General features: G+C 36.8%; 1 protein-coding gene, 1 long non-coding RNA gene and 1 other non-coding gene across 4 annotated transcripts in view; 2 read left to right on the forward strand and 1 right to left on the reverse strand.

The window, feature by feature from the left end:
• The window catches only part of SIK2 (salt inducible kinase 2), a 135,777-nt gene that overhangs the window by 89,809 nt on the left and 20,122 nt on the right, over positions 1–25,846 (reverse strand). The window lies entirely within an intron of this gene.
• On the forward strand, positions 4,541–16,716 carry LOC118501199. The gene is made up of 3 exons (XR_004903818.1): positions 4,541–4,803; positions 7,973–7,977; positions 16,704–16,716. It is a non-coding gene; the product is annotated as an uncharacterized LOC118501199 (long non-coding RNA).
• Positions 17,067–17,173, forward strand: LOC114501073. The gene has a single exon (XR_003684847.1). It is a non-coding gene; the product is annotated as a U6 spliceosomal RNA (small nuclear RNA).

A 25,846-nucleotide genomic window follows, 5' to 3' on the forward strand; every position in this document is an offset into this window, starting at 1 on the left:
CTTCTGAGAAAAGTTAGGTAGGAAATTCTATGAGAATTGAATTGGGCTACTACCTCATTAGCAACGCAAGTCAGAGTTTCTTAGCATAATTATTTTATTTGCAATGCCAGAATCAGTAACAGTAAAGATCACATGTTATGTGTAAGGCATAACACAAAACGAAATCTCAGATTAGACATTTCAAAAATGTTAACAAATGCATTTCAGAAACAAACTAAATGTGTTATTTTGCATTATAAATAATGTGTCCCTGTTTCTTCCCATTTTGAGTTTCTCTAAAAAAAAATGTTTTTAAATGGAGACAATTACCATGGCAACTGCCCTTGTTGAATGGTAAATAAAAACTGGTGAGTTGTACATTTGGAGAACAGGTAGCAAACTCACTTGAAGTCATATAACAACCAGGATACAGTACCCTTATGTTAAGGCCTATTAGCATTTGACTATACTGAGCAAAATTATCTGCACGTAAAAGCATTTAGGGTATTAAAACTTCTTGGTAAATTGAAAAATAATACATTCTCCAAAAAATGAATAATTTGAACTATTGATAACAGAGAAATAGTTAAAAGCAATATAAATGTTTCTGGTTGTATCTCTGTTCACAGAAGCACAATCTGAGTTCAAAATAATAATCATTAATGTTAGAGACTCAATTCTCTCAATTCCTTAATAAACATTTACAAAGTATTTGCAATATGCTATGGGCTACATACTCTGCTAGGTACTGAAAATATAAGCATAAATAAAAAACTTTCTTTTTGCCTCCAAGGAGCTCACTCTCCTTTAGTAGGGGAGACAGGCTTAGGAGCATGTAATTATAAAATGGCAAGAATAGCATTGAGAGATGTGTACAAGCCATTATGAGACCACAGAGAGGTAACTTCTGCTTAACCTACCTGGCATGAGGGACTCAAGAGAGGTATTTTCAGGCCATTGTTCTCTCAGTAACATCTATCACCACTATCATTATCATCATCAAAAAAAGTCTCTGTATACACAGTCAAAAAAGCAGATTACCCACATAGATTGTAAGCAGTAGTTAATATAAAAAATAGAAATAAAAAATTACTAATATCTCCTGACCTACATAAAAAAAGTTTAAAATGTCAGACTTTACTAGTAGGTAAGGTGAAAAAGAAGAAAAAAATTATAAAATTCTAGAATTCTTAAATTCTAAAATTTAAATGTTTAAGTAAAAAATCTTTAAAAGCTTTTGTCCCACATATAATTTCTCATATAGTCTAAATATACATACTTATATATGAAAGATCTGATAAACTGCTGCCCTACAGAGTAATATTTTAAGTATTGTGAGTAAATTTTCTCTCAAAGGAATCTATATTTGGAAATCAGATTTCATACTCATAACTATCTTCTAAAGGGCTTGCATCTGCAGTGAAAAAGTCCTTACCTGAAGAGGGAGATTTCACCTCATGTAAAATATAAAGTCATATTCCCCATGAAGCTTTTGTACTATACTCCTCTAAAAGTGTGAAGCTGATGGGTGTGCAGATTCTTAATAAGACACAACAGATGGACACGTTTAGTGAAACATGGATAAAACTATGGAGAAGAGGCAATGACAAGCAAAAACATGTACAAATTTGAAAGCTACTTGAGATACTTGTCTTAGAATTGTAAAACAACATGTAAAAAAGTTACTTTATGCCAACTCAACATAGCACAATATTAAAGAGTTTACCTTTAAAATAATTTGTAATTAGATTTTGAATAGATATAACTATAAAGACTATCAAGTGACAAAATCATACAACTAAGTAAAAAAAATAAGTAAAGAAAAGAGGCAGGTACACAATACCTACTTTAGCTAAACAAGACAACAATGGCCAAACACTATTTGAATAATAATGATTCAAATCTTAGAGCATCTTATATTGCAATGAGTAAAAACCTGCAGCATAGGAGATCATAGAACAATTATAGATTTCAACAAGCAAATGAAATAGTGTTTAGAAGAGAAAAGGAAATTAGCTACTCTAATCCTGACATCTAGGTTTCTTTTTCTTTTTCTTTTTCCATAAGGATTTGCCCCATCATTGGAGCCTCTGAGTTTTTTCTCCCCTTTAAACAAGCTTATTTTGTACAAAAAAACAAAAACAAAAAAACAAACAAAAAACACCACACACTAAAATAACAGAGCAGAAAGTCCTTTACCAGGGAATATTAAGATCGTTATGGAGCAAAAAATATTTACTAACATATACTTGATCACAATCATATTTTACTTAATTTTTATTTTTACTTTCCCAAAGTTTTTTGTTTCAAATTCTTAACAATGCATCCCATCTTATAATTGGCTGTAGAATTCTAAAACACACATGCAGGTGCCAAAGTATATAGCTAATTAATAAAATGGAATAAAGCAAAATGAAATCAGAAGGGCGTTCAATTTATACAGCTAAGTTGTAAATTGCAGATGACATACAAGGGGAAGAAAGACAGACATGAGAAGGGAAAAAGAGAACTCATATTTCAGAAACATCCCAGCTTGCCCCACAATGATCCTAAAATTACCAGTGGCACATTTTGGTACTGGCACTGAAATTGGATCAAATCTACTTTCTGATATGATTCTTTGGCATAAATATGTTGGTAAAACTGACAATTCCTCACTGTTTTAAGTTCTTAGAAACCTTCTGTTTAAGGCAATATGCACATTTATGTCTGTATCCGATCTGATCTCCACCCTGTGAAGAAGACAAACTTTCATTAGACCAGTGTTAGAAGCCCTTTTCAGAAAATGCCAATATCCTTTCTTATTGCCCTTCTGGTTGGATTTTTTTTTATCTCCTGCAGTGGGAACAATTTTTCTAGTGCAGAGGAAGGATGGTACCAGGGCTGAGGGACAAGTTTTTAAGCATTTCTGAGTTGAGAAGGAACAATGAAAGGCTACTCACTATATAGTTTCCAGAATGATTAAAAAATGATAATATTTAAATTCAAGTCTAAAGTTATTTTTATAATATACACTATGTCTAAAAGATCTCTAAATTGTCTTTTCTGAGATGAAGTTACAATGTCTCTTCCTATTACCTCTATTGTTGGATGGTTTCCCGTCTGTCCTGCTCTTGGGGTAGGGGAAGGGTAGTTGGACCCAGGAATGAGGGTCAAGTTCCTGAGCATTCTATCACGATTACTGAGCAGGAGGGAAGAGAGCCTGCTGTGTCTTCCTGGAAATTTCCCTGGGGCTGGAAAGACTAAGAATTTCAGGCTGGGTTAAACTTCAATGGTTGGGTCATGGAAGCCAAATCAGAGTTTGAAGCTCCTACTTGGATTGAGGGCTGAGGCAGAAAGGTGATGCTTGAGGCTCCCAAATTGTTAAAAGTTGGCCCAAGAAAGGACTCCAGCCCAGTTTGGGCCTTCCAAGAGGTTTTTTTTTGAGATATTTTGACATTTATTAAGGGTATGTATTAAGGACTAGGCTAAGAGATGGGAACACAACTACAAATAAAGAGAATGTCCAGTCTCAATGTCCAGTTTAAGGAAAGCAAGAGACAGAGAAAATAAAATGTTTCAGCATTTTGATACACAGATGTGAGTAAGATATTAATGAAGCAGGATAAATTAGTACCTAACTCTGTTCAATCTACTGGGAACTTCCTTCTTTTCTAAACTTCTGTCCTAGTCTTTCATTTATACTTCAGAGTCCTCCAAGTCCTCTACATTACCACCTAAGTTTTCCAATATTACCAGTCCATAAGAACTATTCATACTTCCATGATTTCATAAGCATCACTCCTAATATCAGGAATATTTTTCATCCTGCTACCCATCAGAGTTTATTATTTGTCTTTACCCAAACTATATAGCCATATAGTATAGTACAGTGGTTCTTATACTTTAGTGTTCATAAGAATCGCACTGAGAAGTTTGTTAAAAGTGCAGTCCTGATTCTTGTATTCAAGAAATATGATTCAGCAGGTCTGGTATAGTACCTAGAAATATTTTTATATAGTTAGCCAGTATAATTTTGAGGTCTGCAGTCTACAAAACATACTATTGTAATGGTTAAGAGCATGGGTTTTTAAATCAAGACTTATTTTACCACTGAGTCTCCCCTTTCTCATCTATATGAGGATGAGGATGACACAACAACCTATGTGAGGTTTAAATGGGACAATATGTACAAAGCAGTTAGCTGAGTGCCTGGCAATAAATGTCAGTTTTGGTTATTAGCATTATTAACACTAACTTCTTTTTTTTGAAATTATATCAATATTGTTTTCTGAACACAGTGGTTAAGTAACTAAAATTCAAGTACATGTAAAACAAACAAACAAAAATTATGTGAAAATTATAAATCATGCTTCTAAACAACCAATATATCCAATGTACAACCAATACAACTAGTACAACCAATACAACTAGTACAACCAATACAAAGAGGAAAATTTAAAAAAATCCAAAACATTCCTTGAGACAAATAAAAAGGAAATAACCTTACTAAACCTGAGATGCATCATAGTTATTTTTAAAATTATTTTATTGTTGTTCAATTACAGTTGTCTGCATTTATCCCTTACCACTATATGTTCTTCAGTATATACTCAATAAATTTGACAGGTTTTTAAAGAAACTGTCTAGATGAGATCTTAAAAGCATTTATGCATCAGCTTCAATCATAAAGTCATATGGATACATATCTGTATAAAAAGCTGATCTTGGCCTCTTGATACAGAGTTTCATTATATAATGCATTTGGAGTTGCAAAATATTTCCATTAAAATGATCGACCCACTAAAAGAAAGCTACAGAGCCTGCAAAGTCATCCTGGCCAGAGTAATATATTTGCTACTGACAAAGCCAAAATCAGAACTTACTATACAGAAGCAAATAAATCAAAATGAAATGCCTGCTATGTTGTAGGTGTTCAATGCATATCTGTTCAATGAATGAATGAATGAATGTACAAACAATGGTTGCCTTCGTATGCATCAACTGGACTAAAATGAAGCTTGTTATTTTATCGTAAAAACACCAAAACTAAAAACAAGCAAGTTTCCCAATTAAGGCTTATCTAATTCCTACAGATCACTAGATTAATAACTAAAATTTAAAGATGTATTATTTATTATTTATTTTTAAATAGGGGGGAAGGGAGGGAGAAAGAGAGAGAGAGAAATATTGATGTGCAATGGCTGCCTGCCACATGTCCCCACCTGGGGACCTGGCCCATAACCCAGGCATGTGCCTTCACCAGGAGTCCTACCAGCAACCTTTAGGTTTGCAGAAGGATGCCCAGCTCACTGAGCCACACCAGTCAGAGCTAATAACTCCAATTTAAATTACCTTTATTTAATTTTAATTTATTGACTTAAACACCAATATGCCATGCAAAAGATAGGAAATATTAAGCATTTCAGCAAATATGTAGCAAAGTACTACATTTCCATATGTCCTTGAGGCAAGTTAACAATATTATAAATTGAATTTGAACTCAGAAATACTCTTAACAAAAGACAAAGAATGTCCACTAAAAGTAGTAAAAATCAATTTTATTTTTATCTATAAAATCAAAGGTAGAAAATGTAACTTATCCTCTATGCTGAAACTCATAAAGAAATGGTACTATTTCTAGAAAACTCATGCCTACTGAGACCAGCCATATTATTAGGTAAACATAAAAGTAGAGCTTACTTTGGTTTTAGCTCTATTGAATACAACCTTGCTTTAAGCTTTTTATTTTTACTTTCATTTACCTTATTTAATTTTACAAAAAGCACTTTTCCTATTTTAAATATAAATAACTTAGGGAAAAATAAGCCACACACTTAATTCAAAGAATTTATATTTTGATGTTTAACTCACTGGAAGTCTAAATAGAAAATATGTAATAAGAGGTTGAGAGTGATTATTTAGGATCAACAAAATGTAATATTTTTAGATATTGATACTTAACCTTTACTTTCCTGAAACTAATAATTATACCAATGATTTTACAACTCTACTAGAACACTGTATTATTACAAATTCTGTAATACATATACAATAAATATTTTAAAATGACAGGCAAGAAACATTTCTGGTTTTAGGGAAATGCTAGTATCATAAGAGCTTTTTCTCACTAGCTTTCAATAGAGAGGTAAAAAATCCCAAGGTCTTGCTCTGGCTGGCATGGCTCAGATGGTTGGAGGGTCATCCTGTAATCGAATGGCTGTAGGTTTGACTCCCAGTCAGGACACATACCTAGGCTGCAGTTCAATCCTCCATCCCTAGTCTGGTTGCATACAATATCCAGTCCGGGTGTGTAAGGAGGCAACCAACTGATGCTTCTCTCTCTTGCATTGATATTTCTCTTTCTCCCTTCCCCTCTCTATATATTGGGTGTCAAACTCATTTTTACTGGGGGCCACATCAGCCTCACAGTTGCTTTCAAAGGGCCGAATACAACTTTAGGACTGTATAAATGTAACTACTTAACTAGGGGCAAGGAGCTCGGTGCTGCCGCCAGGTAGAAACAAGGTGCTGGGCCAGATAAAACAAGGTGGAGGGCCAATTTGGGCCGAGGGGCCTTGTGTTTGCCACCAATGATCTATAGAATCTTGTCAAGCAATAAAGTTTTCAGGCCTATTGAACTGTTTATGGTTAATGTCGAGACGATACTACTACATTTGCATATGCCTTCAATTAGTGTTTATTGGTAAATCACTAAATATTTTTCTGCCTCTTTTCATCCCCCAGATAAACTTCTGGATATACAGAGATTTATGAATAATCCTAGAATAGTTATTATTATTTTTAAATAAAAGAGCTATTCTGGAGAAAAGATCTTGTTAGCTATGAAAAAGTGATACTGAAAAAGTACTAGCAGTATCTTCCTTCTGTAATCCCTCCCTGCCATATGGGCCATCACAAGGACTCCCAATTAGCACAATAACAAAAGCAGAGGTAGATGTTAGAACTATATCTGCATTGTCCATTGTCATTTATAAAATATTTACATATGCTGGGTTGGCTAAAAAGTTAATTTGTTTTTTTCTGTAAGATGGCTCTTAATAGTGGTTAGTTGTTTTAACTTCATTAGAACCAATTTTGTTAGATAGTATTGTGACAGCTGTTATAATACAGCATGTATTTAAAAAAAACATCAAAACTGGTGAATTTTTGTGTAGCCATTTTAATATTGAAGATGAAAATACACAATGTTTTCATCATACTATGCTTTTTTACTTCAAGAAAGGTAAAAATGTAACTGAAACTCAAAAAAAGATTTGTATAATGTGTGGAGAAGATGCTGTGACTGATGAAAGTGTCAAAAGTGGTTTGTGAAGTTTCAAGCTAGGATTTCTCACTGGGCAATGCTCCATGGTCACACAGAGCAGTTGAAGTTGGTGATGTTCAAATCGAGACACTGAGAACACTCAATGTTGTTATACCAATGGGGAACAGACAACAAACTCAAAATATCCAAATCGATAAAGTTAATGTTGAAAATGAAAAATGTGTGTTTTATTTTATGGAGAAAAACAATATGACTTTTTGGCCAACCTAATATTATATTGCTTAATCATCATGAATGAATGAATAAATGAATGTTTATCCCTTGTTAGGTTACTTTCCCAAGCAGAGGAAGTTAATTCCCTAAGAACATAATAGAACTAGGAAAATCACATAGGGCTCCTGGTATCTAGTTAAGTAACTTTTCCATTATAGTACTATAAATGTCAAATATTCCAATACCTTCATGTGTGGTTACCTGTGGTTATCTTGGTAGACAAGATGTACCTGATTTGGGAAAAAAATAATTTGCTACATACTCACAATAACAATATATTATTTAGAATACAGTGGTTACCAACTAAAGTGTATACTGTATTATTAGCAGATTCAAAGTCTGAGTATAGACAGATACATGGAATATGTGCAAGGATCAACAAAATGCTGTACTCACAGATGGACAGACAAATGCACATAAAAAAGAATGAAACTGTGACACTGCTCTCACCAGCTGTAGTATGCTGAAATATAACAGGCGCTAGAACTCTGGAATTAACAAGGTACATAACATATCAATTCTAAAATGTATAGGCTGACAGAATTTAGGGAACAATAAAAAAGTATTCATTTTGCCTACTAACAATTCAAGAACAAAAACACTGACTGGGAGACTATTTAATTGGTAAACAAAACACGTATTCCAACAATAGGACATACTTGTCATAGCCTCCCATGTACTTGTATCTTCTCCGAAAGACCTACACTCTAACACATCTTCTGAACTTAACTGTACAGCTGTCTCAAATTTTTCCAAATGAAAATACACTTATTTCTTCCAATAGCAAAAGCTGTTCGTAATCATTGTGAAAAAAAAAAAAAGACTGAAACAGAAACACACAAAATACAAATGAAAGCCTCCTAAGTGAGATGGGGTCAAGAGGAAGGCATAGGCAGATATGGCTTGTCTCTTCACACAATCACATCAAAATTACAACTAAAATATATTAACAACCATCACTAAAGAACGTCAGAAATCAAGCTGAATGGAAGTATGACAACTATGGAATTAAAAAAACCACATCCATCCAGACTGGTAGGAGGTACAGACGTGGAATGGGCTGGTCCCACGCCCATGTTTGGGAAGGGTATCTCGGGAGTGAGGAGTCTCAGACCCACACCAGACCCACCAGCCCAGGATTCCAGTACCAGTAAGAAAAGTCCCAAGAACTTTTGGCTGTAAAATCCAGTGGGGGTTGAGTTGGTGGAAGAAACTGCTGGAGTCCCAAGCAGTTCTTCAAGAACCCCCACATGGACTCACCTACTCAGACTCACTCCCTCTGAGCTCCAGCACCAGGTTAGCAGTTTGAAAGGCACCAGTGGTATATAGGGAGAAATGGAAGTGTCTGGCATCAAGGCAACCAGAGGTCACTGATCCTTTGCTAAACCCTCCCCACACAGAGCCAGCAAGCTGGTGCCATATCTGAAACTCCATCAGACTCCATCAACCTGGCTAATACTGGCTGACCTACATTGGAGATTCCTAGAGGCTCTGCCCCAGCTAATTTATGGCCCACCCAAATTGCTTTTCCATAAGAATGGCTCACCTTGGACTTACAGCCAAGATGGAGGCACAGGTAGACACACTGTGCCTCCCTGCACAACCAAGATAGAGACAACAACAATTTAGAAACAGAATAACAACCAGAACTGACAGAAAATTGATCTGAATGGAAGTTGGACAACCAAGAAGTTAAAACAGACACATTCATCCAGACCAGCAGGAGGGGTGGAGTCCTGCAGCCACCCTTGGGTGGAGGTGCGGAGAGCAGAGAGCACTGGGACCTGGTGCGTAAGGCATCTGGGGTGCGCAAGACCGCAGCAGGCAGACCCTGGGCACACAAGCGGCAGCTGGCAGACCCTGGCCAAGGGGGGGGGGCAACTGGCAGACCCAGCAAGGTGGCGACAGTGAAGCAAGGCAGTGCATACAACCCAGGATCCCAGCGCTGGGAAACAGAGCCTCTGGGCACTGACTGAGAACACCTGTGGGGGTTGTGGCACAGGGAGAGACTCCTAGCCTCACAAGACAGGTCCTTGGAAAGTCCCACAGGGTGCACAAACCCACCCACATGGGAATTGGCACCAAAGGGGCCCAGTTTGCTCGGTGGAAGCGACTGAGGTGCCATGGAGGATGGAGCAAGCACCATTGTTCCCTCTGGGACCCCGCTCCAACATACAGCATCACAACCCATTGACTGGAGTGCCCTGCCCTGGTGGACACCTAAGCCTCCACCCCTCATACGTAACAGGTGTGAACAGACCAAAGGAAAAAAAAGATGGCTCAAAAAGAATTGAAAACCTCGCAACCAGTACTCTTAAGTGACTGAGAGATAGCCAGCCTATCAGATGCACAGTTCAAAGCACTGGTGATCAGGATGCTCACAGAATTGGTTGATTTTGGTCACAAATTAGATGAAAAATGAAGGCTACAATAAGTGAATGAAGAAAAATGCACAGGGAACCAACAGTGATGGAATGAAAGCTGGGTCTCACATCAGTGGAGTGGACCAGAAGAAAGAAAAAAAAAACATACAACCAGAAAAGAATGAAGAAATAAGAATTCAAAAAAAAATGAGGAGAGGCTTAGGAACCTCCAGGACACCTTTAAATGATCCAACATCCGAATTATAGGAGTACCAGAAGGAGAAGAAGAGCAACAAGTGGAAAAGTTATTTGAACAAATAATGAAGGAGAACTTTCCCAATCTGGCAAAGGAAATAGACTTCCAGGAAGTCCAGGAAGCTGAGAGTCCCAAAGAAGTTGGACCCAAGGAGGAACACACCAAGGCACGTCATAATTACATTAACCAAGATAAAAATGAAGGAAAGAATTGTAGAAGCAGCAAGAAATAAGGAGACAGTCACCTACAAAGGAGTTCCCATCAGACTGTCAGCTGATTTCTGCAAAGAAACCTTACGGGCAAAAAGGGTCTGGAAAGAAGTATTCCAAGTCATGAAAGGCAGGGACCTACATCCAAGATTACTCTGTCCAGCAAGGCTTTCATTTAGAATGGAAGGGCAGATAAAGTGCTTCTCAGATAAGATGAAGTTAAAGGAGTTCGTCATCACCAAGCCCTTATTTTATGAAATATTAAAGGGACTTATCTAAGAAAAAAAAGATAAAAAACACGTACAGTAAAATGGCAGCAAACTCACAACTATAAACAAATGAACCTAAAAGAGAATAAAGGCAATGAAAACAAAAACTAAGCAAACAGCCAGAACAGGAACAGAATCAGAGAAATGGAGATCACATGGAGGAATTTCAGTGGCAAGGGGGAAGGGAAGAGTAGAGGGGAAAAGGTACAGGGAAGAAGAAGCATCATTAGTCATAAAATAGAGAGAGATAAAAAATACTTATAAAAACAAACTACTGATATATGCAATACAGATGAGTCTCAAAATAATTATGCTGAGTGAAAGAAAGCAGACAATCATGAGAGGGCGAGTCTGTCCAGAAAAAGTTCAGCCATTGTTAATATAATGAGAGCAGTTTTCATTATATCAATGTAACCTGGCAGCCAAAGAGAGTGGACTGGAACGTGCACATGTGAACATGACAACTTCACTATACTAGTCAGTGGGGGTAGTAGATGCCATTGAGTGAGCATGTGTACTGTGTGGCCATTGCATTCAAAATGACTGAGCAAGGGGAGCAATGAACTTGCATCAAATTTTGCACTAGGCTTGAATATTCCTACACAAAAACTCTTCAGATGATTAAGAAGGAGGCAGGTATGGGTAACTGGTGATTAGCAGCTTCATCACGACACCACACCCACTCCTGCATTATGTCTCATGCAGACTTTTTTTTTGCAAAACATCAAATCACCCAGGTGACTAAGCCCCTCTACAGCCTAGAATTCTGGCTTTTCCCAAAACTAAAATCACCTTTGAAAGGGAAGAGATTTCAGACCATCGATGAAATTCAGGAAAATATGACAGGGCAGTTGATGGCGACTGGGAGAACTGTGTGAGGTCCCATTGCACCTCTGAAGGGGACTGAGGCTTCACTGTCCTACATACAATATTTCTTGTAACTTCTTCACTAAATGTCTCTATTTTTCATATTGTATGACTGGATATGTTCTGGACAGACCTCATCTCTACTATATAATTTAATCTATACAAAATTCTAGAATTCTAGGAGCTAATGTATAGTGACAGAAAGCAGATCAATGGTTGGTTGGCTGGGGATGAGGAACAGGTGGGAGGGGAAGATTGCAAAGGGATATAACAAAAGTTTTGGGGGTGGTAGACCCATTCATTATCTTAATTGTGGTGATGGTTTCATGGGTTAATACATATGACTAAATTTTTCAGTTGAAGAGTTTACATGTATAGTTTACTGTCACTTTTTCCTCCATAAAGCTGTCAGATAACATGCACACCCATACACCTACCCAACCACTATTCATATGCTATCATCCCACTGTTTTGTTTAAAATATAAAACACAAATGGGAAAGTGCCTAAAACATAAACTTGCAGCTTAGTGAATTGTTATAAACACACATATAACCACAACTAAGGTCAAGGAATAGAACATTTCTAGCTTCCCAGAAGCATCTTCCCCACATTCCCCTTCCTAATCACAACTTTCTCCCTCTACACAGAAGTAACTCTATACTGACTTTTATGGTAATCACTTTGACTTTTAAAAATAATTTTATTGTTTAAGTATGTATCCCCAAACAATATAGCTTACTTTTTGCATATTTTTGGATTTTACATAAATAGAATGTGTTCTGTGTGTTTTCTTCTCTCAACATGTATTTTAAAGAACCATTCATAGTGTTGTAAGTACCTTTGTTTTTTGTTGCTGTATAGTATTCCATTATATGAATATATTACAATGTATTTATCTATTTTATGGTTGGTGGACATTTTGGTGTTTCCAGTTTGAAACTATTAAAAACAGTACTGTTATGAACATTCTTTTAGGTGCATCTTAGTTTGTAAGTACATGAAATAGAGGAAGATTCCTAAGTCACGGGATATATATTTTTATATATATTTTACACACTACCAATAGTACATGAAAGTTCCTATAGCTCCATATCCATGGAGCTATAAATTCTATATGAATTCTTTATAGCATTTACTGCTACCTGAAAATTTTTTCACTCTTATTTGTTTAATGTCTATTTTTCTCCAGTGTAGATTGCAACCTCCATATGAGCAGGGACTTTGCCTACCTTGTCCACTATTTCAGGCCTAGAATCTAGAACAATGATAGGAACAGTGCTTTTCTGGAATAGTGCTTGACACACATCAGGGGCTGACCAAATATTTGCTGAATTACTAAATGAATAAATGAAAATTCCAGCCCATTAGTAATTTCAGCCAAGGCTAAGCAGAAAGACAACTGGCCTTTCTCAGTGATTCTCAAAATACTTGTGTTATATAATAAAAATGGATATGTAAATATAATACCTATCATGATTCCAAATATGCAAAACTATGTGTAGATACAAAGAATAAAAGTGGAAGAAACCAACCCAAAACTTAGAAATATTTGTCTTAGAGGCACTAAAGGGTCTTATTGTCCCTTATCCCCACTTTCCCTTTTACATGTTTTCCAAAATTTCTTCAATAAGTATCACTTTTTTTAAAAAAGGTAAACTGTAAAATATATAATAGTAATAAAAAAGAATGAATGACTGATATATATATATATATATATATATATATTAACAAGGATGAATCTCACAGATAAAAAGGTCAAGTAAAAGAAGTAGACACAGAAGAATAGTATTCCATTTATTTGAAACTTAGAAACCGGAAGAACTGGTGGGTGGTGACAGAGATAAGACCAGTGGTTACTCCTGTGGTGATACTGATTGGGAGGAAGCATGAGGGAGCTTTCCAGGGTGACGAAAATATTCTATGTCCTGTCCTAGGAGATGGTTACTTAAGAAGGTACATATGTAGAAAATTCATCAAGCTATAAACTTAATATTTGTTTACTTTAGTGTACATAAATTATACTTCAATACCAAAAACAGGGAAAAACATGTAAATGAAGACACAGGAACAAAGAATAAAAATGAAATTTTTATTTCTAATTTTTTGCAACCACGATAATTGTATTCCAGTTAAAATAAATAAGTAGAGGTCCAGAAAGATTTTAGGGTATTAGTCAAAAAAGCAGTACTAGATTTGTAAATCAAATTTCTCACACCATGTGGAAGCAAAACCTTTTTGTAACAGCTTCTGAGTCTTTTAGCTTTCTTCTTCTTCAGGATCCTTCTTGTTTTGCAGCATGAGACACTGTATATTTAGAGTATGTTTGTAAATAAACTAATAGGTGAATGTGTAGGAGAGCTTTTTCCATTCTAAGCAAATGTGAATTTTCTGAAATCAGTAAAAAAATAATACTGAAAATGAGATATATGTCACATGTCTATTATGTTAGAAAACAATTTCCCCTTTTTCTCAGTTCTTTTTGGGAAAATAAGATTTTCTATATTTGACACTGTGGCAGACACTAAATACAGGGGTGGGCAAATGTGGGTTTACAGTTGTTCATATGGTAAGTAATACGTTGATTAATAATAAAATAATAAATTCTGTTTTTCACACACTCACAACTGTAAACCTACTTTTCCCAATCCCTGTATAATGCCTAACTGTAATGTTGATGGGGTGTTTTTTTGGTCATTCTTCTTAAGGTAGTGCTTACTTTTTGTGAATCAATAAAATCAATATTCAAAAATTATTAATCCATTATCAAATTCTTACTGAAAAATAAAAACCATTCATACATTTGTAATGATTGCCTAACCACTCCATATTTAAAAACATAATATACCTTAAAAGCAAAACAAGTCCTACCTAATTCATTCAACTACTGAGTGCCTAGTATGTACCAGACACTCTACAGCAGGGTTGTGAAACTCATTTTCACTGGGGGTCACATCAGCCTCAAGGTTGCTTTCAAATGGCTGAATATAATTTTAAGACTGTGTAAATATATCTACTCCTTATCTAGGGGCAAGGAGCTTGGCGCTGCCACTGGATAGAACCAAGGTGCCAGGCTGGATAAAACAAGGTGGCGGGCCAGATTCAGCCCTCGAGCCTTGTGTTTGCCACCTGTGTTCTACAGGATACTGTAAAGAAAATGAGTTAGATATGGATCTACCCATAGAGCTCACAGAGGAAGAGAAGAAAGATACATAAACTAATAATGGTACTTTACGACAGTCAAAACCATGAGAATGTGAATGAATTAGCTGTAAATTAGCCTGACAACTGTGCATAGGGTAGATAAGGGAAATAAATACCAGAGGCAAGAGAGTATTTGCAAAGCTAATCATGATCTAGAAGTTAATGAGGGACTAGATTAGGGTTAAGGCAATAGAAATATAAAATAAAAAGCACGAATGATCTACAACTGATAAAATCAAGCTAAAGAGGAAAATCACAGGCTAAGATTCAACATGGATCTTTAGAGGTAATACAAACACAAAAAATGGTGACAGGACTATCAGTTCATGCCCCAAGGCGGAATACAGAAACAGAAAAGGGCCAAGTGGCAATCAACAGCATTATTAGTTGGAATACCACATTAATTGCAGCTAAATAAAATCATCCCTTGCATAACACCTCTGGCAGTGAGAGAGGGTGTATGACCCTGGGGGAGTAATGAATATAAGATCTTAGAAAGACAGGGCAGTGTTCTGGGTGGCTAGTGACATCCAGACAGAAAGAAATGTTAATCACCAGTAGATCAGCCACCAAAATATGTAGCCCAGAAATATTTTCTACTTGCTCTTTTACTGTCATGAAAAATTGAATGAAAACTCCAATGGCAGGTCTTAGCCCTCACCCAAGCAGGCTGCATAAGGAGAGGGAGGAGAGAATCTAGTAATGAATTTCAATTACAAAGATGCATACACACATAAAGAATGAGCAAATGCTCAAGGAATGTAAATACCATTTAAAACAGAAAGCAAGATCAACAAATGAATGAACATGTCCTAACAAAGGGTTAAAATACAATCACAATGAGATTGTAAAATAATTATGTTAACTTCTACTTCTGACCATAATGTAGTAGGTGGAACCAGATGTACCCTTTATTTAAAACAACTAGAAAACTGGACAAAATATATAAAACAACTGTGTTCAGACACTGGACAATAGGCAACACAGACTATGATCCCCGAGAGAGGAAAAGCGAGTGAACGGATCCCTCCAACCTCCTGGCTTTCATCTGGAGGCACATTGCAGAGATCCCAAGCAGAACATGCCTAAGGTCTTGCTGAGTGGAGGAAAAAGAAATGCGAGTTCAAGAAACCTGAGTTTTTTAGAAGATGTGGAACAAAGTTCTGTGGAGTCCCTCCTGAGCTAAGCAGAAAAAAAGAAGTTCGCAATTTTCCATGGGGCTGCCATTAATTCTTTACTAAACACTAAGGCATGTGTGCACAGGATGAAATTCTATAAGGGAAAAGAATGACTAAGGTGCTGTGAGCTGAGTGGTCCTCAGAGCTCACATGGGGCTGAGAATCATTAAAATTTCCACCAGCCAAAGTGGAGGGTTCTCATTGATCATTCAAGGCATTCAGTAAAAACCTTTAAAGGACTAAATTATCTATAGTGTAAAGGCAATACAGTAACACCTACCCTATCAAAACTTGAAAGGATCAAACAGAACTATAAATTGCTTAATAGAGCTCAACACCCTTTAAATGAAGGCAATGAATTCCAGAAACTTGACGACGTAAAGATCACAATGTATAGCATCCAGTAATAATTAAAAAAAAAAAAGAAGAAGTATTAGACATACCAAGAAGCAGGAAAATGTAACCTAAAGTCCAGGAGAAAGGTGACAGAAACAGACCCAGAAATGACAGAATTATCAGACAATGTCATGAAAAGAGTTGTTATAACTACGTTCAAGTAGTTAAAGAAAAACAAAGTGGTAAGAAAAAAGGAACATCTAGAGATAAATACATATATTTAATATATCCCCCAAATAAGGAGATATAGCACATCTAAGAAAGAAAAAAGAGAGAACAGTAAAAGGGAAAAGGAATTCAAGAGAACTTGGAATAAAAAAATCTAATTATGGAAATACGAACCTCAACTGACTTGAGAAAACTGAAGCCTCGGTAATGGAAAATGCCTTTAATCAATATAACTAACAGGAGAATCCCACAAAGACAGGAACTGTTGGCACAAGGAACTCTGAAAGTTGGTGTGAGTAAAGCTAAAACAAGGGTAGTCAGTTGAAGTAATTCAATCCTCAGATCTCATCTCTCCTTCTATGCAATTGGGTGAGCGTCCTAACTTCTACTCCAGAAGAAATCACAGTCTCTTGAGAGACTAAAGCAGACGGTTTCTAGATTTAAGGACTCTAGGCACAGTTGAGGACAGGGATAGCACATGGAAAATAGGGAGATTAAGTAAACATGCATATTGGATACTGACACAGATCAGCTTTCCTTACCCAAGAGGCCAAAACTATGGCAAAACCAGGCTTTTACCTTCTGGGTGGAAGACTAGAAGAATCTTCTGGGACTATCAACTCAAGAATAAAGGTACAGTGCTCACTTTGGCAGCACATATACTAAAATTGGAACAATACTGAGAAGATTAGCATGCCCCCTGTGCAAGGATGACACACAAATTCGTGAAGTGTACCATAATTTTTGGATTGTGGAGCAGGGCGCACAAGGCTGCAGCAGGCTGGCAAGGTAGCAGCAGGTGACCCAGTGAGGCAGTGGATAGCATACTGGGTGGTTCCACATTCACACACAGATAAACGGGGAAAAACAACTAGGGAGCAGGACGGACCATGCAACCGAGGGCCCCAGCTCAGGGAAAAAAAGCCCCAAACCACTGACTGAAACACCTGTGAGGGTTGAGGCAGCAAGAGAAACTCCCAACCTCATAGGAGAGTTTGTTGGGAGAGACCCACATGGTCCTAGAACGTACACAAATCCATCCACATGAGAACAGCACCAGAAGGGCCCAATTTGCTTGTGGGAAACAGGGGAAGTGACTGAAATCTGGCAGAGAGAGGAGCAAGTGCCATTGTTCTGTCTTGACCCCTTCCTCACATACAGCATCACAACCCAGTGATGAGGGTAAACACCTAAGGCTCTGTCCTTACTACGTAACAGACGCATCAAGACCCAAAAAAAAAAAAAAAAGGCCCAAATGAAAGATCAAAGCTCCAGAAAAAATACAACTAAGCGATTAAGAGATAGCCAACTTTTCAGATGCACAATTCAAAGCACTGGTGATCAGGATGCTCACAGAATTGGCTGAATTTGGTGGCAAATTAGATAAAAAAAATGAAGGCTACGTTAAGTGAAATAAAGGGAAATGTACAGGGAACCAACAGTGGGAAGGAAACTGGGACTCAAATCAATGGATCAATGGTGTGGGCAAGAAGGAAGAAAGAAACATCCAACCAAAAAAGAATGAAGAAACAAGAGTTCAAAAAAATGAGGAGAGGTTTAGGAACCTCCAGGACATCTTTAAACGTTCCAACATCTGAATTATAGGGGTGCCAGAAGCAGAAGAGGAAGAGCAAGAAATTGAAAATTTATTTGAACAAATAATGAAGGAGAACTGCTCTAATATGGCAAAGGAAAGAGACTTCCAGGAAGTCCAGGAAGCTCAGAGAGTCCCAAAGAAGGTGGACCCAAGGAGGAACACACCAAGGCACATCATAATTACATCACCCAAGATTAAAATGAAGGAGAGAATTATAGAAGCAGCAAGAGATAAGGAGACAGTCTCCTACAAAGGAGTTCCCATCAGACTGTCAGCTGATTTCTCAAAAGAGACCTTGCAGGCAAGAAGGGGCTGGAAAGAAGTATTCCAAGTCATGAAAGGCAAGGACCTACATCCCAGGTTTCTCTATCCAGCAAAGCTCTCATTTAGAATGGAAAGGCAGATAAAGTGCTTCCCAGAGAAGATCAAGTTAAAGGAGTTCATCATCACCAAGCCCTTATTTTATGAAATGTTAAAGGGACTCATCTAAGAAAAAGACAAAAAACATGTATAGTAAAATGACATCAAACTCACAATTATTAACAACTTCACCTAAAACAAAAACAAAAAGAAACTAAGCAAACAGCTAGAACAGGAATAGAACCACAGAAACAGAGATCACATGGAGGGTTAGCAACAGGGGAGTGGGAAGAGGAGGGAGGGGGAAAAGGTACAGAGAATAAGTAGCATAGATGGTTGTAGAAAATAGACAGGGGGAAGGCAAGAATAGTAAGGGAAATGTAGAAGCTAAAGAACTTATGACACATGGACATGAACTTAGGGGGGGAATGTGGATGGGAGAGGGTGTGGAGGGGAATGTAGGGGGGTAATGGGACAACTGTAATAGCATAATCAATAACATATATTAAAAAAAGAAAAAGATTAAAAATATGAACAGTAAAACGACAGCAAACTCACAATCATTAACAACCATGCCTCAAACAAAAACAAAAGCAAATGAAGCAAACAACTAGAACATGAACAGAACCACAGAAATGGAGTTCACATGGAGGGTTAGCAACAGGGGAGTGGGGGGGGGGCGAGGGAGGGGGAAAAGGTACAGGGAATAAGTAGCATAGATGGTAGGTAGAAAATAGACAGGGGGAGGGGAAGAATAGTATGGGAAATGTAGAAGCCAAAGAACTTATAAGTATGACCCATGGACATGAACTAAAGCGGGGGAATGTGAGTGGGAAAGAGTATGCAGGGCAAAGGGGAGTGAAAGGGGAAAAATGGGACAACTGTAATAGCATAATCAATAAAATATATTTTAAAAAGAATAAAGGTACAAACATTGGGAATCTCTAATAAAAGATCATGATCAAATCACTCCTACAGCAAAACTCACAGCGGACAAATCCCATCTACTGGCTCTTGGTCTCTTGTTCTTAACTAGGAATTGACAAGCAAACATCCCAAGAATCATCAAAAAAAACCTCTTAACATAAACACACAGATTAAAACATACACAGCAACAGAAATCAATCAACTTGGAGGAACAAAGACACTATATCAAAAGAAGAAAACATAACAAAATTATTGTTGTCCTCAGAGGTAAGACATTGTAAAATCATCACATAAAAATGAATTCTTTTAAAACAAACACTCAGGGAACAAAATTAACTCATAGATATTAAAAATATGATAGCAAAATAAAAGCTGTAGAAAAACCGTGAAAGAAAAGTGGAGCAAAAAGAAAAAGACATGGAAAAGAGGAAAATTAAAAAAAAAATTAGAGGGACAATCTAGGAAGGTCAATATCTGAATAACAGGCATTTGTGAAAGAGAAGATGATGAAAATTAGGGAAGGAAACCATCAACTATGTAATTCTAGACAATTTGCTAGAACTAAAGGATATGAGTTTCCAGATTAAATGGGCCCACCAATAGCCCAGTACCAAGAAGCAAAACAGACCTATACCAAGGCACATCCTTGTGAAATTTCAGAATACTGGGGACAAAGAAAAAAATCTTACAAGTTGACAGTCAGAAACAGTAATTCACAACAAAGGATCAGGAATTGGATCAGTTTAAAGCTTTTCAAAAGCAATCCTGGAAACTACAAGACAATAAAGTAATGTTTCATTATTCTGAAGAGAAATTGTTTCCAGATTAAAATTCTATACCAAGACCAACTATTAAGTATTAGAGTAAACATGCAAGGCCTCAAGGCATGTAAGGTCTTAAAAAAATATATTCTGATGCATTCTTTCTTTGGGTTTGTACACAAATGTAGGCTCTCCTTGACCACCTTTTATAAAAGAACAAATCTTCATCCTCAACCAGGCTTTCATATCCACCTTCTCTGAAACACTGGCATAATACATTCTCTTTTAATCCTTTCAACATGAAGTACTGTCACTAAAATATAAACTCCAAGAGGGAAAGGACTCTATATTCATGTGTTCTGAGCACCTAGGATCATGTTTGGTATACAACAGACCCTCAATACACAATGTATTGCTCTCATAGAAATAAATAATTTATGAAAGTAGACAATGGAGCAATAGCACAATCAGAGTATCTATTCATGTTCATACATGAATGCAGTCATTTTCAGAAACACAAAGTCTTACTCTGAGATCTCTTTCTAAAAGCAGAAAGAATGTTCTCCAAAAGGGGAAGAAAAGATTATTCCCTAAAGTGGACTATGGTTTTCTGATTTTATCCTAAGTAGGAAATCCATCCTTCTGACCACCTTAATTAGCAGATAAAATCTATTTCTGGTTCTCTTTTTTCACAAACAAAGAAGTAGCTCTCCCTCTTAATTAACTCAATCTTATTGAAATTCCTTAATAGTATGAATCACTTAATGGAAAATCATCCTTAGAGAAACAGAAAACACAGACTCCCAAAAGCTTCACATGAATAGAATTTGGCTGGGTATGGTTAGGGCCAAGATCAGAATAGCTGATGCTTCTCTTTCACCCTTCACTGTAGCCTAGCTGCAGATGCAGCTGCCAGACATGGGAGAAACTCACTGCTCACAGCACAGAATGTCAGCTTTGAACCATAACAAAGGCAGGCTGCCAATAATCAGTAGGAGATAGCTGAAATTAAAATAGAAGTTAACGGAATAACAACTGCTTTTTAGAACGTGTCTAAACAATTAAGTCCTGTCATGCTTACAATTCCAGATATATGAAGCTTAAAATATATTTAGTTATCTCTGACGAATCCATTTCATTCATCAAATATTCACATTTTTTTGTTTCCTGAGATTTATTTATAGACATCAACTTTTTAGAACTAGAAAATTGACTATGATTTTTTCTATTGCAGTGGCCAAGTCATTCATTTCTTTTAAATCCCAAGCACTAGTTATAGTATCAAGCACACACTACTTAATAAACTCAAATAAGCCCTTCATTTTTAGAAGACACTGAAGTTCAGAAACATATGGCTACCTCCAGAGGTTTACATTAGAAGTCAGAACCAGGACTCGCACACAGATCTTACTCCAGACTTTTCTTTTACCATCTGACCCAAATCAAACAATGGCGTGGGGGAGAGCAACAAGATTTTGAATCATGAATCATGCTGGCTTTTTCATGTAGTTACTAGTTTCCCTAAAAGTTAAACAGAAAGATTTATAAATAATACAATTAGATCTGACCTCTTCAAAGGTAACTATTTTACATGCAGCTAATAAAAATTTAAAAAACCCTAAATTTTATACCCAAGGACAGTCTAATTTAATCTGCATGAATTGAACTTTTGCATACCCTTCAGAAGCATACACGAATTTAATCTTTCTGCACTGACATCTACCATCCTTAGACATGTGAAAGCAACATTCGCCTAATACATCTGCATAGTAGATTATGCTGTTACTAAAGCTCATACAAGATGTGATGGGAATGTGACCAGAAAGGTATATAGGGGCTGCATCATAATATCAATTCTATACTGAAGGCAGTGGGAACCACAGAAATATTTTAAGTACAAAACTGACAAGGATCAGATCTGTACTTTTTTATATTATTGTTTTTTTTATTTTTTTTAAAGATTTTATTTATTTTTATTTTTTAGGGAGGGAGATAGAGATAGAGAAAGAAAGAGAAAAAGAGAGAAACATCAATGTGTGGTTGCTGGGGGTTATGGCCTGCAACCCAGGAATGTACCCTGGCTGGGAATCGAACCTGGGACACTTTGGTTCCCAGCCCGCGCTCAATCCACTGAGCTACATATTATTGTTTTTTATCCTTACCTGAGGATATTTTTTTCATTGCTTTCTAGAGAGAGAAACATCAATGCAATAGAGAAGCAGTGACTGGTGGCCTCCTGTATGCACCTGGACCAGGGATCGAACCCTCAACCTAGGTATGGGCCCTAATTGGAAATCAAACCCACAACCTTTTGGTTACAGGATGACACTCCAACCAACTAAGCCACACCAGCCAGGGCAGATATGCATTTTAGAAAGTTGGGGTCCCCCTGGCTGCACCCTGTTGCAACATGAAAGATGGTTTAGAAAAGGACAAAACTGGAGGCAAAGAAACTTCAGGCTGCTTGCTAAAGTAATTCAAGTGAGAAGTGACAAGGGTCCAAACTAAAGGAAGGATGTAACAAACTGGAGAAGTGAGTAGGGATTTAAGCAGGGTCCCAGTGCAATTGGGACCCTGGTTAATAATTAAAAACCCAAAGAACTAAAACCTAAATTAGAGTCATAGTCGTGTTAAAAATAAGTAAAAATTTCAAAGTTTACTTAAACTCATAAAAGGCAAATAAACAATTTTTCTAACATTACCTTCATGCTGTTAAGATAGTAAACAAAGACCACAAAAATTAAACTAGATTCTCTGAGTAACCAAGTGTCTAAAGGTATTTTGGCTAAAACAAAGCCCCTTTATAATCACCATAGCCAGCATCCTAGTATGTTACCATTGAAAGGGAAAGACAGGAAATGAATCAATAAACCTCAGGCACATGCTTGGCCTGGAAAGACACGGTGTATCAAGGAGCAGAAGTCTGAAAACAAAGGCCCTGGGTAATTTAATTAACAGGCAGGAAATGGCTGACTGCCGGTTTAATTGTTTGAATAGTGCTCAAATTGTCTGATGAGGTGACCACCCCAAGATTTTTGCACCATTTAGTGCCTATTACCACATGGAGAACTATGAGAAATCGTTCTAAAGAATGCAGGAATCTTAAATAACTTTTATTAATCATACCTATGGTTCCAAGAGAAAATTTTAGAGTTAAAACCTTATATAGGGGAGGGCCAAAGTGGGTTTATAATTGTTCATATGGAAAATAATACAATAATTAATGAATAATAATACAAGAATTAATTCTGTGTTTCACATACAACTGTTAATCTACTTTTGCTCACCCCTATATTTATAAATAACCTAAGGCTCTTTGTAGCAAATTCATTTCCCATTACATGTTCCATGCTACCAGGTCAGGAAAATAATACTCTTTAGAGATGAGCACCAACTGCTGCTATATAAGAGCTGGAAAACAAAAATTACTCAGATTAAATGTATATGCCCTTGCCCTGGCCTAGTGGCTCAGTTGTCGTTTGGACCATTGTCCTATACATCAAAGGGGTGTGGGTTCGATTCCTGGCCAGGGCACATACCCAGATTATGGGTTTGATCCCCTGGTCAGGGCATGTAGGGGAGGCAACCGATTGTTTTTCTCTTGCACTGATGTGTCTCTCTTCCTCTCTCTCTCTCTAAAAATCAATAAACATATCCTTGAATAAGGATTAAAATAAAAATAAATGTATATGTCCTTATTTACCATTATACTATGGAGGTATGGAGTTGGAAGAAAAAATGTTAAGCGTTGTTGGGTGATAACTACCAAGTAAGTACTCAACAACTGCTCAGTGTACCAGAGTAAGCCAATTTTCTTCCTTGATTTAGTTTGCATTTCCTCATTCGCGTTTATCTCTGGAAGTGTAAACCAACAGAAGAGTCCTTTCAGAAACTGAACAAAGAGCACCTCATTACTTAACCTGGCAGTGTTCTTCTGTTGGTTTCACTAAGTAAATAAGAGGTATTAGGCTAAAGTAGACTATGACATCATTCATTCAATAGGTGTTTCTAAAAAGCTGTGTATTATGCTAAGTCCTCAACAGAAGCTTATAGTCTAGTAGAGATAAAAAGATACACATGAAGAACAATGAAAGGTAGTATGTAGATAAATTCTAAAATGTGTTGTGCAAGAAAGAGAACTACAATGCTTTTATAGGAAGAAATCAGTGTGGGTAGAATTATTTGAGAAAGACTACTGAAGAGATGGAATTTCAAGTAGGCCTCTTAAGGAAAGATTTGAGTATGTAGAGAGCAAAGGGCTTTCTAGGTCTCTGGATAAACAGGAACACAGATCTGCAATAAAAAAAAGTACATGTTTTATTTTGAAAACAAATAGTATGGAGATCAGCCTAGTTATGGGTTTTTGTGATCATCAGATTAGATTTGGTCATTAGATTTGGTAAGAAGTCCACTGGTCAGTTTCCAAAGAACTGAAGACAGGGGCTCAAGTGCTTTCTGTGTCCATTATCCATCATAGCAGACAAAACTATTACATGTTTTGCCTATTTGTAGTTTTAATGATAACATTAATATCTATCAATTTAATTCAATTAATTGACATGCTTAAGGGGATGTAGGGAGGACAAAGAATCCTTCAGGCAGAAGAAACAGTAGCATACAAAGTCACTAAGAGAAAAATCTTGTTAAATTCAAGGAACTTTAAGGGGACACATAAACAGTATAGTATAGTCATTAAAAGCTCAGTCTTTGAAGTCAGACTAAGGCTTAAGCCTTGGTTATGTTACAGCCTTCCTTGCTCTGTGATTTGGGCAAATTGTTTAATCGCTGTGCCTCAGTTTCCTCTGTCGTAAACCGAGATATTAATAGTACCTATCTTGTAAGGGTTTTGAGAGGACAAGATAATATAGCATGTGTACAGGAGTATTTAAGGCTGGGTGTATTTGTAGAGTGTAATCATCCTTGTTGGCCGTGTTAAGAATCCTGGACTTTATTCCAAAAAGAATGGAGACCACTGAAATAGTTTTAATTAGATTTTTGTTTTTTAAAATATGGCTTACTTAGTACTTCTTATAAGAAACCCCAAAGGACAAATTTACTCCCAAGAAAAGTTTTGTTTTCTTTGGGGATATGTACCTTTCTTTCTCTGAGATAAAATTCTGCAAATGACTACATGTTCTTTCACTGTTACAGCCATAAAGCTTAGAGTCATATCTGAATCATACCTTACTGTCTGCACATATGTGTTCCCTTCTCCCACCTCCTGTGATTGTTTTCTACTGTTCTATGTATTTTCTGAATCACTTCTTTATTCTTATTTCTATTTTAGAATTATTGTTTTTGTACTATTCTCCTTCCAAGGTACTTCAGCCATTTATGGAATAAAATGCAATCTTATTACCAAACAAAAATGAAGGGCATAAACAGCACAGCCTCGTACTGTATGAGTCCTGAACGGTAGATACAGTCCCAGCATGTTGCCCAATCACTCTTTTGGAGTTAACCTAGTCAGATGGAGCAAGGGGATACAGGAAACCTCTCTCTGTGCAAAGAAACAGCCACTGAGAAGAGTAGAAAGACCTAAGGCCCTTCCTGAATTTGCAGGGCAAGTTAGGGTGGTCAGTACCAGTCTCAGAAAAGAACCTGGAAGCGTCAAGGTCCTGGGAAGTTATGTACAAGTTGGAGTTTTAATTTTATGTACAATGTTTTTTCCCCTAAAAGTACTTCACCTTCATAGCCTTCTTTGCTCCATTGTTCTATTTCTTCAGCTCATAAAACCAATCCTTTTGTTGCTTTGCTTATTTCCCTCCTGAAC

Source organism: Phyllostomus discolor, chromosome 6 (assembly GCF_004126475.2).
Source record: "Phyllostomus discolor isolate MPI-MPIP mPhyDis1 chromosome 6, mPhyDis1.pri.v3, whole genome shotgun sequence".
NCBI lineage: Eukaryota > Metazoa > Chordata > Mammalia > Chiroptera > Phyllostomidae > Phyllostomus > Phyllostomus discolor.